Source organism: Microtus oregoni, unplaced genomic scaffold, assembly GCF_018167655.1.
Source record: "Microtus oregoni isolate MIOR12 unplaced genomic scaffold, Mior012 000022F_ref0000154, whole genome shotgun sequence".
Taxonomy (NCBI): Eukaryota; Metazoa; Chordata; class Mammalia; order Rodentia; family Cricetidae; genus Microtus; species Microtus oregoni.
In genome coordinates, this window is record NW_024543081.1 from 12,728,273 (window position 1) to 12,740,464 (window position 12,192).

Below are 12,192 nucleotides of genomic sequence, written 5' to 3' on the forward strand. Positions count from 1 at the left end.
TTTTTAAGTTTTGAGGAAGCCCTGGGCTGTTTTCCACGATGGCTGCTCATTTGCATTCTCACCAGCACTTCAGGGCAACCTTCCTCTCATCCTCCACCACAGATCCTCTGCAGGCTGCCTTCCCAGTCTGATGGCCACCCTTCTGAGAGAGAAGAGCGTCTCCCTGCAGCTTTCATTTGGATTTCCCCGGTGACTTATGAAGATGAGCTTTGTGTTCAAGTGTCTGAGCCCATTCTTGTCTTGTTCTGAGACGTGTCTGCTCGAGCCTTTGCCAGCTTTAAGATCAGATTGTCCTCCTGCTCTTGAGTTGGGTTTGGTCTTTATATTTCCTGGATAGTGGCCATCTGACAGATGTGTGTCTTATGAATCAATCCAGCTGCGTGAATTCTCCCCATTCTGGCTCTGTCACCTTCTGATTCAATGCATCCTTAGATCTTCCTTGCAGTTGTTCTGTCTTTTCAGGACCACATTTTAAAACCATCAATGCACAGGGCGATGCCAGGGAACTCTCTCCCCTTTTCTCCTAGCACATACATCTACAGTCCTACTTTCATAGCTCTTAACCAGTTGTGTGAAATTCTACTCTTTATTGTTATTTTATGTGCATTGGTGTTTTGCCTATATCTGTGTCTGTATGAGGATGTCACATCCCCTGGAACTGGAATTAAATTGCAGACAGTTGTGAGCCATGATGTGGGTCCTGGGAAGTGAACCTGGGTCCTTTGGAAGAGCAGCCAGTGCTCTTACCTGCTGAGCCACCTCTTCAACCCCTACTCTGTGCATGTGAACATCCAGCACTCCCAGTATCATCTAGTCGAGAGACTGCCCCTGCCTCCTCACGTGCTCCTGAAAGCCGGTTGGCTATAGATGTGCGTACACTTATTTCTGGGCTCGCTGCTGTGTCCTGTTGGTCTGTATGTCTGCTTTTAAGCCAGCACTATACAGTTTTGACCACAACAGCTTTGTAGTATGTTTTGAAATCAGTTATTGTGATGTCCACAATTCTTGATGTTCAAGATTGCTTCTGCTGGGTATGAGGTTCAGCACTCGAGAGGCTGAGGCAGGAGGATCACAAGTAGGAGGGCCTTTCTGTACTACATAGTGGAAGTGGAACCCTACTGTGTGTGAGCGAGAAAGAGGTTGCTCAGCTAGTCCACTCCAGGCTGTTTCATGATTCCATACGTATTTTAGTAATTTTCATTCTTGTAAAAAATAACACGTAAATTTTGACAGGATCACTACCGAATCTTTAGGGCACTTTGGTTAGTGGAGGCATCTTTGTTTGATTGATTTTGAGACAGGGTCTTGCATAGCCTAGACTGACCTCAAACTCCCTATATAGTCAATGACCTTGACCTTCTGACTTTCTGCTTCCACCTCCCAAGTGCTGGGATTGCAGATGCGCACCACCCTGACTGGTTTATGGGAGGTAGGGATGGTTCCCAGGTCCTTGTGCATATCCGGAGAATCACTCCAGCGACTGACCCACGTGCCCAGGCCATCCCTGGCATTTTAACAGCAGGAGAACGGAGTAATGGCTCAGCAGTGACCCTGGGCTAGTTCTCTACTTGCTGTGCCTTCTTCCATTTCTTTCCTGACCCCAGAGACAAAGATCCGCAGAGCTCCCAGGTGGCCCCATCTCTTAAAGGTCCCTAACATGACCATTAGAAGAACCTCACTTCCAACACACCTCACACATTTTACAGAGAAGCAGCCCAGGCCTCGTCTCCAGGTCCCTTTCCACTGCCAGTCACCCGCAAGGCTTCCCAGACCAGTGACTGTAAGTGGTGGCAGGGCTGAAGCCTTGACCCAACTTGACTAGTGTCTTACAAACGGAGACAGGAACACAGACAAGCACAGAGAGAAATGTCTGTGAGGTTTGGCCTTGGTGGCCCATGCCTCTCATCCCAGCACTCGGGAGATAGAGGGAGAGGATCCAGAGTCCAAGACCAGCCTTAGATACATAGGCAGGGCAGTCTCTGGAGGGAGGGGTAGAGAGGAAGAGAGACCAAGTTGTAAGCATGTGAAAACCCAGGGGAAAATCACAGAGCAAAAGCCACAGAGATGCCCAAGACAATCCAGAACTGTTGATGACTTAGTGGGTTAGGTGACTGCCATCAAAGCTGATAACCTGAGTTCAGACTCTGGGAGCCACATGGTAGAAGAAGAAAACCGACTCCCAAAAGTTGTCTGCCTTGACTTCTGTATGTGCATTGTGATACACCTGCACATACACAGAAACAAACACACACACACACTATGCTTAGGGGAGTGCACTCTGGGGCAGGCCTCCAGGGAAGCTTCTAGAACACCATAGGCTTGACCAAGGGAATTATTGCCAAGACATAACCAAGAAAGGAAAGAACAACGGTCAAGTCACCACTACCGCTGCCACCCAGAGGCTGGACAATGCCACCACTGTTTCTGTCGCTTGTCCCTCAGAAAGCACATGACCTGGTGCCCAGTGCTGCCACCTACTGTCACCTCTTTTCCACACTCACAGACCCACTGGCTAGCCACTTCCCCCAAGAGCAGCCAAAGCACCCCCCTCCAGTATACAGCACAACCTACCGAGAGCCATAGCTGCAAAGGATACAGGACACAGCATTGTGAGTATCAAGGCCTTGGCCTCACAAGTCAGGGTGTCCCCCATCACTCCCTGGCTGTGTGATTCAGGGAGAATCATAGAACCTCTTTCAGGCTCAACCCTGCTCACAGGCTGGATGGGGTACCTGCAGGATCTCAAAGGGAAGGGCTTTGGGAGGAGCCAGCCTAAGAGAGACTTCTTGACAAGGCAGGTCCTTATTTGCCAGCAGGGGAACTAGAGGTGTAGATGGGTCCTAGAGCCTGGCCTCTCAGCCCACTTCCTTTTGAGACTCATTCCTCCCTCCCTGCTGAAGTCACAGGCACACACTGACCTACACGCAGGTGTACACGGAGGTCACCGCTTCACCACATGGTTTGCACAGGTTGACCCACCCACTCTTCCCCCTCCTGTGGAGGCCATCAGACCCCCTCCAGCCCACAGCCCCTTCCCAGGTTCTCCCCAGGGAATGGTCGTTGCTGTCCTCTGCTACTGCCCCACGTGGTGGTGGACTAACCTGAAGACTGTCTGCTCCCAGGGTGGGGTGGACCTCACTGCACCCCTGGTCTCCCATGTGACCCAGATCGGTGTCACTCACCACCTGAAGAACCTGAACACAAAGTTTTGTCCTCTGGTAACAAAGAGAATTGCTGGCTGTAGGCATTTGGAGGGACTAGAGAGGGGAAAGAGAGAGCTGATGGCTGTCAGTTGTGCCCAGGAGCACAGGAATGCTGCACAGGTGACTTGTACCCCCGATGGGGCTTGTCCTCACAGCTGAAGTAAGGGGCAGTTGACCACAGAGGACAAGCCTAGAACCACAGTGGCCTATGGACAGACGGGCAGAGAGGGAATGAAGTGGGGCGGGGGGGGGGGGATTGACAAGAGATGAGGGAGGGGGGAATGAGAGAAGATGGAAGAATAAAGGAAGGTGGATGGGAGAAGGGAGGACAATGGAGGGAGGAGGGAAAACGATGGATGGGAGGAGGGAAGGGAGATGGGGGAGCAGATGAACTTCCTGGAGAACCATCCCTGCTCTCCATGTAAGGCCTTTGCATTTTGACTATACCAGCCTTTCCAGCTGCCCTCTATGGGGTGTGAGGGTGGAGTGTGAGTGACCCCAGGGGAAGCTAAGAACTCAGAAAGTGATAAACAGTGTCCATACCATACCATTAACCACCAGAAGTAATGGTGGGGGGCGGGGAGTCAGAATAAATAAAATTCTGAGTAGAGATAGAATCTGACCCAGAACATCAAAGGCTTACATCATCCGTTCCTGTCAGACCCAACCTCCCACGCCTGTAGGAGGAGTTTCTCTACACACCCCTGCAGCTCCTGATGCCACACTGCCCTCAGCCCCCAATGCCCTGCACCCTTCACTCTGAGACCAGCAGTGGAGACTCAGGGAAGATGCATAGAGAAATCAAGGCAGAGGGGGAGCCCAACCCCAGGACCCCTTGGGTGAAGCTTGAGGGACCCTCAGAGGTGGGCATCACCCTGGAACCCAAAAGTATTTCTGAGTGTGGTCCCCACTTCCGTCACACGAGGGCACCAGTGAGCTGGCTGTGCTCAGAGTAGACTTCCTCTGCCTCCCTGGCTTCCCTCCCATCAATTCCTAGGTGCCCACAGCGCCCCAGGCCCAGCCCTCCTGCTGCAGCTGGCTGTGGTTGGCTATCTGTTGTGTTCCGTGGACATTGGTCGCAAGATTCCTCAGAACTCCCCTTGTTAAGATAATCACCTCCCCCATGGGGCTGCTGCCAGTCATTACTCTCACAGAACAGGAAGCTGGTACCTGTCCTCAGAAGCTGGAGCAAGCAAGACAAGAGCAAGCTTTCCATCCCCAAAGTCCACAGTTTCCATAGCACCTCCATGCCCACCCCAAGACCACAACACACATGTAGCCCAGGCTAGCCTCAGACTCACTATGTAGCAGAGGATAACCTTGAACACTTGATCTTCCTGCTTCCACCTCCCAAGTGCTGGGATTACAGGGTGCACAGTCACACCCAGTTTCTGGGGTGCTGGGATGTAAACCAGGGCTTTGTTAACACAAGGTAATCATCCCACCCCTGAGCCATGTCTGCAGCCTGCGGTACCTCCACTTTGTACAGCAAGACTAACAAGCCCGGCTTTCGCCTTGCTGCTAGGACAGAACCGTGGTGGAGGCCTGGGATGTCTGACCCAAGTCCCCAGGCCGTCTGGAGTCCTGTGAAGCCCACAGTCTCCTGAGGGCCAAGTAAGGATGACTTCCATCCACAGGTAGGTCATGAGCTCCCGTCCCCCATGATGCTGAGAGTGCAAGAGATGTCCCCACCGCCATATCTGTGCCAAGGCTGTGGTGGACCCTGTTAGACCAGGACGGTGTTTCTCAACCTGTGGGCTGTGATCCCATTGGAGGACGCATGTCGGATATTTACCTCTCGATTCATAACAGTAGCAAAATTACAGTTATGAAACAGCGGTGAAATGATTTCATGGCTGGGGGTCACCACAGCATGGGGAGCTGTTTCAAAGGGTCACAGCATTAGGAAAGGTGAGACTCACTGGCCTAGGGTGACAGAGACCTGGGTAGCTGTGGTTCTCAGCGTCCTGACAGTCCGGCAGACACAGAGACAAGGGTGAAGACTGCACCGAGCAAAGAACCCGAGGCCCCAGAGGAGGAAATGAAACCTGACTGGGTTTGGCAGCGCTGAGCAGAGCCCGCACCTCGCTTCCTCGCTTCCTCTTCTTGTGATTATGAAGGAGACACTTGGGCAGTTGTCAGGGCCCCTCCCGTGGGCTGCCCCGGCCTTAGAGGACTACAAGCTCACCGCCTTCACACTGCCTTAATTATTTCCTGTATAAAATGCAAAAGCAACTAGACCACAGTTTGGGGGTGCAGGCCACTGTCGTGAAGTCAAGACACCAGAGCTTGGTGTCACTGTTCACAGAGCACACACAGTCCAGGCATCCTGCTTGTTTTCTCCTTTTCCTGCAATCCAGGATCCTGAGCCAGGGAATGGCGCCACCCACGGTGGGCAGGCCTTCTCACTTTAATTTACCTAATGAAGGTAATCTCCCACAGGTACAACCGATGGTCATCTCCTGTATGCGTTTAGAGCCCATCAGCTTGAACACAGATCTCAACCATCACAGTCTACCTTCTCTCCACCCCTGGGTAGGACTCCCTCCACCCAGCCCTGGCTAAGGCAGGCTTTACAGTAAGCAGGAGCTGTGGAACCAGTGAGGGCATAGAACCCCACCTCACACCAGGAAGTGTGAAGCCTATGGCTTAGCTCCTGGTGCAGCCCAGGGCCATGTTGGGAGGGAACGTCACTACCCCCAAGTGAGTAGGGAGGAGAGCCCAACCTTTTGAAATCACCCCTTGCCTTTTGCTGGGGTGGAAGGTGGCAGCTGTGGGCTGCAGGAAACCATCCAATAGACATTCCACATACCACATGCAAAGAGCTAGCGGGACAGTCCCAGAGCCTACAGTGAGGAGTGGTGGAGAGGGCAGAGGGGCTTGTGGTGGGTGCGGAAGCCAGGGAAGGGATTTCATTCTGTTCCCTTTGTGGGAACTTGTTCTTCAGGGCCAGCAAGAGGGTGCTTGCTGCCAATCCTGAAGGCCTGAGTTTGAACCTCAGGACCCACGTGTAGAAGGAGAGAACTAACTCTTGCACACACATGACTAGGCACTCCCATGTTCCTCAACACACATGCTCAAAAATAATTGAAAATGTAATAGAGTTGTGTTTGTTTACATTGAAGCAAAATAGGCATAAAATTGACCATTTTTACCAGTTTGAGATGCGTCCTTCCTCACCAGGAGCATTTGCAGCATGCACCACCGCTTCTAGCCCACTCTAGAATGCTCTCCATCCTTCAGAACTGGCATTGCATTCATTAAACAGCAGCTCCCACCCCTCCCCTGGCCCTGGCAACCATGGATTCCCTCTGTCTCTGGATCTGATGCCCTCGTGACCTCCTGCAGTGGAACCCTGCAGCCTGGCCTCTGTATCCGCCTTACTTCCTCAGCCTAGTGTCCTCATGACTGATTCATACCGTAACCCGTGACAGGATGCCTTCCTTTTTGGGGGTGAATAATATTCGGTTAACTATGTGCGTACCATCTCCTACAATTCATACATGGCCTTATTTACCATGGATGCTTGACTCCACCTTCTGGCTACTGGCTACTGTTAACACCTATGGAGTTCTATTGTGGTTTCAAGTCTAAATAATCAGATTTGAGTTTTAGAAAACCACTTCAGATACTGTTGGGGGGGGGGAGGCAGGATGGGATGGGGCAAGGCTAGTAACTAAAGGGCTGCTGGGGGCTGTCGCAGCTGCAAAGGTGGCAGTGGTCCTCAGAGGTGGGACAGCAGTAATGGCAATCAAATTGTGTCCTAGTCCACTCTATTTTACTTTTGTTTAAAGTTTATTTTTATTTATGTGTGTGTTTTGTGTGGCTATGAAATTGTGTGTGCAGTGCCTGAAGAGGCCAGAAGGGGGCGCCACATCCTCCAAAACTGGAGTTTCGAAGGGTTGTGAACTGCCATGTGGGTTTGGCAGTCAAACTCAGGCTCTCTGGGAGAACATCCCAGTGTTCTTAACTGCTGAGCCACTGCTCTCTGGCTGGTGCGGCCACCCCACTGCCAATGCATTCTGTGCACACTGCCCTTGTGTGGTTAATCTTTGTCTTCTCGTTTTCTCTTTGCCCTGTGTCATAAATTCTGAGGAGAAATATTTGAACAACCAAGACGCTAAGCGCTGGAACTGCTGATTACAGGGTAAATAGCAGGCGGGCGAGCTCTGCCCTGAGCCTCTTTGCCAGTCAGCTGTTCCTGTGGCTTCTCACAGCCCAGTTCACCCGACGGTCTCCAGATGACATTGAAGTGCGGCCCAAGGGCTCCCTAATCTTGTTCTTTAATTAAGAGTAGATGATGCTCATTGCAGAGAGACGGTGTGTGGGTCTGGAGAGTTCTAGAGGACTGGCCTAGGAGCTGAGAGTCGATTGCATCTCAAGGACACTCCAGCTTAAGGACAAACGAGATACCGGCCCTGAATAATAATGACCTGCTGAGAGCCTGCTGCCCAATGTTTCCAGGCCCCCTCCTGGCACTCCAAGAGAACCTTCTGCAGACCCAAGCCCTCTTCAATGTTCTTTGTTTGAGAGGGGGCAGCCTCTTTTGTTCCCATTTTCTGAGGCCCTTGAGTAAACAGGATCCCCCAACCCCGACTTCATAGATATGTGCTGAATGATCACCAGACTCAAGAACACACACATGCTGATATCTGGAACATTGGATTCGGCCCCCCTTGTCTCTGCCAGCACACTTCATCTAGCCCCCTTTTTCTTCCTCTTTCCTTTCTTTTGATTCTGAGAATCGGCCTCCCTGGGACCACACCTCCCACATCCACAGAAGCCAGTGACAGGAAATTTGGAGGCAGCTATGCCAAAGAAAGGGGGTGCTGCAGCTGACCTTCAGATTTGCCTGAGCTTCCTGGCAGCTGAGGCAAAAAGGGAAACAGAAAGTGGCTCGGTTCTCCTTACTGCAAAAGGAGAAGCACGCCAGAGCCTCGGTGAGGCCAATTTCCCAGACAGCATGCTACAAGAAAGTCTGGTGTGTGTGACACCGGGTGATGTCATACCTCTGACGTGTGACACCGGGTGATGTCATACCTCTGACATGTGACACTGGGTGATGTCATACCTCTGACATGTGACACCGGGTGATGTCATACCTCTGACATGGCACAGCTGTGGTTTCCTTATGTCTCCAGTAATTTCATTGCCGAAGGCTACAGCCCAAAGTGCATGCTGTCATCTCCATGGGGACAGGAGGACATTTTGTCACTTGAGTCCCAACCATCCCAGCACAGGGGTGAAAAAGCCATAGACCACCTTCACAGGGTTCCTATAGGATATGGCTGTGGCTAGAGGAGTCCTCTGCCCTGACTAATTTTCCTAAATCCCATCAAGGGCAAGCAAGGCCCTATCTGTGCCCAGGGATGGAGCTCCCTGGGAGCCCAAGGAGGGCACAATAAAGACAAGGAGCCAGCAGCATGTTATTACGGCTCCCTCGCCCCCAAGATTCAGTGAGATACTGCTGCTTCCCATTATAGAGAGAGGAATGCTGGGCCTGGAGGTAGTCACAAAGGCTCAGAAGCAAGGAGCTGGAGCTGGAGCCTGGAAAGTGCTCAGGGTCCCATGAGCTGCAACTGCCACCAGCCACCAGCCACCAGCCACTTCCTCAACCCTCCCCAAACAACCGGAGTTGTTCCTCCCAGGAGCAAGTGTTGGCCACCAACTGTAGGTCTGCCCTACTGTCAGGGACGTGGTGAACCCAGCAAGGTCCTTGTTCTGTCTTTCGGACACACAAAAGACACTTGTGTAGCGCTGTGCTCCAAGCGGTAGAGCCGCCATGCTCTTCAGATCAGCTGTTCCTGATAACAAAAGGCCCTGGCGGCTGAGCTTGTGGACTGATAATTCCATCATGGAAGGAGGCATGAGGGGGGCCACTCTACCCTCACCTGAGGTTCCAGCCACTCCTCCCAAGTGCTTGTGGAGAATCCTGCCCTGAATGCACATGGCCCTGGAATCTAGGCAGATGCTGGAGTATATAGAATGGGGGGGGGGGGGAGCCGGGTGGTGGTGGCGCACGCCTTTAATCCCAGCACTCGGGAGGCAGAGGCAGGCGGATCTCTGTGAGTTCGAGGCCAGCCTGGTCTACAAGAGCTAGTTCCAGGACAGGAACCAAAAGCTACGGAGAAACCCTGTCTCGAAAAATTAAAAAAAAAAAAAAGGATTAGAATGGGGGGGGTGGAAAGGACTCCATCCACAGGCAGCCATCCTCCGCGATGGATGAAGACTTTCAGTACAGATGCTTTGGGTCGCCCTGCAGACAGCCCCTCACCCAGGCTCTGCAAGCCCAAGAGACTCAATGGTTCTCCAGGAAGAACTTCGGGGAATCATATTTTGGTTTGTCTTTGGGACCACAGGAGAAAGGGGGTAGATGTTTCTGTCTTCCCAGAAGGAACTCTGGCATCAATTCTCACGTGCAGTGGGACCCCTGGGGCCCTTCTCATGCCTGGATGTTCTTCCAATCTGCCGGCCCAGGGCTGAGCCCAACATGGGATCCCTCCCCCATAGCCCAGACCCAGTGATGGCCCAGGGGCCCTCCTCTTAGGAACTGTGTGACACTTCACCTTTCTTCTTTCTTAAAACAGTTATATTTGTTATTCTGTTTGTGGTGCGGAGGGAGGGATGCATCCTCACTCGTGAATGTCAGAGGACCACTCTGTGAAGTCAGTTCCCTTTCCACTTTTCTGTGGAATCTTGGCTGTTAGTTCAGATCATCCAGCTTGCACAGAGCTATTTTGTGAGTCTATTTATTTAAGTTTAATATGTTGGGTGTGTGAATGTGTGTGTGTGCATACATGTGTATGCACGGGTGTGTGCTCGTGCAAGTGGTATTTTCCTCATTCTCCCTCCACCTTGTTTTTTGAAGCAGGGTCTCTCTCTCTCTCTCTCTCTCTCTCTCTCTCTCTCTCTCTCTCTCAACCTGGCACTCACTGATTCAGCTAGGCTGGCTCATGAGCTCTGTCTTCACCTCCCAGAGCTGGGGTCAAAGATGTACAACATCATGCCTAGCTTTTACATAGTATGGTGGATTGATGCAAATGGCCCCATAGGCTCATATGTTTGAATATTTGGTCCCCAGTGGATGGAAGACTGGTACCATTCCCAGTCTATCTGTTTCTCTCTGTCTCTACCTCTCTGTCTCTCTCTCTGTTTCTGTCTCCCTGTCTCATACCTTGATACTTGGGAATCAAGATGTGAGCTCCCTGCTGCTCCAGGCTATACCTACCTGCTGCCATCATGATGGTGATACTCTGGAACCAAAGCCCAATCCCAATTAGACACTTTCTTTTATAAGTTGCCTTGGTCGTCTTCTTCTTCTTCTTCTTCTTCTTCTTCTTCTTCTTCTTCTTCTTCTTCTTCTTTCTCCTCCTCCTCCTTCTCCTTCTCCTTCTCCTTCTCCTTCTCCTCCTTCTCCTCCTCCTCCTCCTCATCCCCCCTCCTTCTCTTCCTCATACCCCCTCCTTCTCCTCCTCCTCTTCCTCCTCCTCTGCTGCCACAGCCACCAAGAGAAGTGACTGACATAGGAGATACAGGGTATCTGGGAAACCAGAGTGCTGCAGAGCCCAGCCCGCTCTACTCCATAAGCCAGTGGAGTGCCCCCTGCTGTTGATCAACGAAACTGTACCGTCCCCTCTGCTAGCGTCTGTGGGTTAAGAGCTCAGACTCCAGGGGCAGAATGGCACCTCCTTTCATCTTATTTATTTATTTGTTTGTTTTAGTGCAGGGCCTTGGATATGCTAGACAGGTTCTCTGCCCATGAGCTATGGCCCCTAACCCTCTTTTTGCTTCTTATTTTAAGATAGGTTTTCACTAAACTGCCTGAATCAGCCTTGATATTTCAAACCTCTGCCTCAATCTCCCAAGAAGCCAGGATGACAGGCCTAGACCACTAGGTCAGAGAAGTGTATTACTTCAGGAAGGAAGTGCCTGTGGGCTCTGTATCTTCCGCAATACCTCCCCTCAGTCGGTTCATTCATTCATTCATTCATCCTCACTTGGACACTCCCATCCTTCTCCCATTTGGAGAGATCCTAGTTCACAGAGTAAGCCCAGACGTGACTTGAACCCCAAGGAGTGAGCATTCAGCTGATAAACATTTCCTTGTGCCACCCCCTTTCCCTCTAGGATTTGAACCAACATGCCAGAAAAGAGCTAAGCAATGAAGTTGTGAATTTCCATCAACAATGGGGGGAAGAAACTAAAGCCCAAAAGGGAAGCATTTCTTGAGCACCTACTGTGTCCCAAGAACCGCACACTGCCCTTGCTAGGTTCCCAAGACTGAGTGTGGCCACTCCCTTCACAGACAAGCAAAGTGAAACTCAAGGCAGATGCACGGCGGCGAGCCCAAAGTCACATGAGTCCCGAGTGGAGGAGCCGAGAGTCAGACAACCGAATCTGGCCTCAAAGTCACACGGAAGAACTGAACAGATTTGATGGTGAGTTTCCCAGCAGCCTGGGGAGAAAGGGAAATTAGATACTTCATGAGATGGGGAGGGGCCGCATGTCTTTGGAGGGAGGGAGCTGAATGAATTTGTCTTTTCTCGGGTGAGAATTGATGAGGAATTCAGGGAGGACCCTAGAAACGGGATATCCTTTAGCTTGTATATAGGGAGGTTGCTGGGTAAAAGTCCATTCATCCCCAGAGAAGATCTAGCTTCAGCTCCTTCTTCCCCTGTGGCTAAATGCATATGTGTGTGTGTGCGTGTGTGTGTGTGTGTGTGTGTGTGTATGCACGTGTGTGCGTGTGTGTGCATTTGTGTGTGTGTGTGCAGGTGTGTGTATTGTGTGTATGTGTCTACATGTGTGTGTGTGTGTGTGTGTGTGTGCGTGCGTGTGTGTGCGTGCGTGTTTGTTTACCAGGTCCCAGCCCCAGGTCTGTCTGTCTTCCACTACTCCACTTTCTTTAGTACTCAGATGCCAGGGTCCCAGCTAACTGGCGAAATGCAAATGTCTTTAGGAAGTGTGTGCTGTGTCAGGAGCCTGCGCA